The following is a 3301-nucleotide window of genomic DNA, read 5'->3' as shown; positions in this document are numbered from 1 at the left end:
AAGAAAGAAAGAAAGAAAGAAAGAAAGAAAGAAAGAAAGAAAGAAAGAAAGAAAGAAAGAAAGAAAGAAAGAAAGAAAGAAAGAAAGAAAGAAAAGAAAGAAAGAAAGAAAAAGGAAGGAAAGGAAAGGAAAAAAAGGAAGGAAGGAAAAAAGCTAAACCAACTGAAAATCAATAACTCTTCTTTGATACATCAGAGAATTGAGCTCACAAGGCAAACTGCTGCCCCCAAAAACCAAGAAAACAGATGGACACAAAGAATCACAGCTTACTTCACTAGAAGCAGAAACTGACCGCTAGAGTCAATATTGGAACCCTTAAGCTGTAATTGACAAATCGCTGGAGGCTTAATGTGGAGCAGATTGAGAGTTAAAATACCTAAAGGGGCTCATTCGTAGGGGAATCCTACACTTATATTAGTTTTCCCTCCAAGAGTCCTACCATTGTGAAAATCAGAGAAAAATCACCTTGTGTTTCCAGAAGAGATTGTGAAAGGAACCTCATAAAAAATGCACCCAAAGTATTTTGTTTTGTTAACAAGGTCTGCCCTCAAGGTAACCTACTTTATCAGAACCTAACTAACCTAAGAGAAATAACTCTATCCTCCCATAGCTTTTGGTGTAAAGGAAGGGAAATATCCAAATCAGGATCACTAAAAGACTGAGACCTAATCACAGGACTGTAGAATGCTTTCTTTCCCCCATATCTTACCACAATATCAATAGAGCTCCTGTATGATCATAGGGATTACAGCTAAAATAACCATAAGTCTCAGGACCTACTTAAGGAGTCTAGGAATATCCAAAGACAACAGGGAATACAAAAACAGGACACTAGAGGAGATTTTAACCTCTGACACCACAGTTAACAGCAAACAGTAAAGACAGACTCTTAGCCAGATGAACGTAAAACCTCACACTAAAGGCCTATCTTATTTCTTTATGTATGGCTTTCAACAAACAATTTTAAGACATGCTAAAAGGCAAAAAGTACAGCCTGAAGAGATAAAGCAAGCATCAGAAACAGACTCAGATATGGCAGGGAATTTAGATTATATCATAAATTTCAAATAATTATGATTAATAGGCTAAGGGCTATAATGAAAAAAGTAGACAAGCTGCAAGGACAGATAATGTAAGTAGGGAAATAAAACACTAAAAAATTCAAAAAGAAATTCTAGAAATCAAAAATACTGTAACAGAAATGAAGAATGGATGAGCTCATCAATAGAATGGACCAGGCCAAGAAAAGAATCAGCAGCTTGAAGCTAAATCAGTAGAAACCTGTGAAACTAAAATGCAAAGAGAAAAAAGGTTAGGAAAAAAATAAAATAGAACATTCAAAAACTATGAGACAATTACAAAAGGTATAACATGTGTAATGAAACTGCCAAGAAGAAAAAAAAAAAGATAAAAAGAAACAGAAGAAATATTTGAAGTAATAATTGAAAATTTTCTAAAGTTAAATGGCAGACATCAAATCACAGATCCAGGAATCTCAGAGAATAAGAGGCAGAAAAAAATACCAAAAAATATACACCTAGGCATATCATATTAAAACTGCAGAAAATCAAGAAACAAAGAGAATATTTTGAAAGAAGCCAGAGAAAAAGAACACCTTACCTATAACAAAACAAGGATATGTGTCTCATGAATTTTTCTCACCAGAAGCCATGCAAGCATAGAGTGGAGTAAAATATTTTAGATGTTGAAAACAACAACAACAACAACAACAACAAAACCCTACCAACTCAGAATTCTGTATCCAGCAAGATTATCTTTTAAAAATGGCATGGCTCAAACTCCTATGTCCAAACAGGGACGGTAGGTAATGGAGTTTACTCAGGGTCAGGGTTTTAGGAGACAGGAGCTAGGATAGGCAGAGAGACAAGGGAGTTGAGTACATAATCAAGAAAGAGTAAATGAAATAATATAACATGGAATCTAAACTAGGCAGGAAGAGGAACAAAAATAAAAGAGAAAACATGGAAGAGCCAATGGGTTTAGGGATTATGAGATTGAAAAATATCTACAGTGGTTATAGTTGGAAATAGATGTTTGAATTACTGAGTTTGGAAGAGAAGCTGGTCCAGAATGTGACCTTGGGAATGGGTAACCAAAGTAAGCAAATAAAAAGACACTGGAGGAGAAGTGACATTGGGGTCAGAATTTGAGGTAACAAGGAAGACCCTGTTGTACTGTTTTCCCTTTCTTCTTTTTTCCAAATTTCTTTACTGAGATAATTAGAAAAAGTAAAGTAGCTTGTTATATCCACTGAAATTATCCACGCCTTCAAGCCTAAAATAATCTAACTTTTCTCCATTATATTTACATTTATGCCATAATTAAATTTGCTTAATATGACAACTAGCCAGTTCTCTTATAGCTAAGTGGAATTTGCTGTGTTTAAACAGGAAAGACATGCAAAACTTTTAATAAAAACTGAATGTATAAAAAAAAAAGTGAAGGAGAATGGTGCAGCCACTGTGGAAAAATTTGGCCGTTCCACAAAAAATTTAAATATATAATTACTTTATGAACCAAGAATTCTGCTTGTGGTATATATGTACAAAAGGATTGAAAGCAGGGACTCAAATAGTTATCTTTATACCAATGCTCACAGCATTATTATTAACCATAGACAAAAGGTAAAAACAACCCAAGTATCCAACAGTGAATAAATTAAAAAAAAACTGTTGTACATACATACGATGGAATACTATTCAGCCATAAAAAGGAATGAAATGTTTATACATGATACAGCATAGACAGACCTCGAAGACATTATGCTAAGTGAAATAAGTCAGACACAGAAGGATAAATATTGTATGATTCTACTTATATAAGGTAGCCAGAATAGGCAAATTCATACAAACAAAAAGCAGAATAGAGCTATTAGAAAGTGGGGGGAGGAGAAAGGAAGAATTATTGTTTAATGGGAATAGAGTTTATGTTGGGATGATAAAAAGGTTTGGGGTATAGATAGTGATGATGAGTACACAGAATTGTGAATACAAGTAATGCCAATACACTTACGAATGGTTAAGATGATAAATATTATGTTATGTATATTTTACCACAATAAAACAAAAGTGTTTAAAAAAGGGAGAAATACAATTTCTCAAAGAAAAATTGACAAATGGATTCTAAAATTTACATGGAAATGAAAATATTAAGGACCCAGAATAGCCAAGCAATTTTGAAAAAGAACAAACAGAGGACTTATACTACCTGATTTCAAAACTTGCTATAAAACTACAGTAATTAAGACAGTGAAATATTGGTATAAGAATAGACATGTTGA

Source organism: Pteropus vampyrus, unplaced genomic scaffold (assembly GCF_000151845.1).
Source record: "Pteropus vampyrus isolate Shadow unplaced genomic scaffold, Pvam_2.0 Scaffold129, whole genome shotgun sequence".
Lineage (NCBI taxonomy): Eukaryota > Metazoa > Chordata > Mammalia > Chiroptera > Pteropodidae > Pteropus > Pteropus vampyrus.
Note: the sequence above shows the minus strand (reverse complement) of the source record.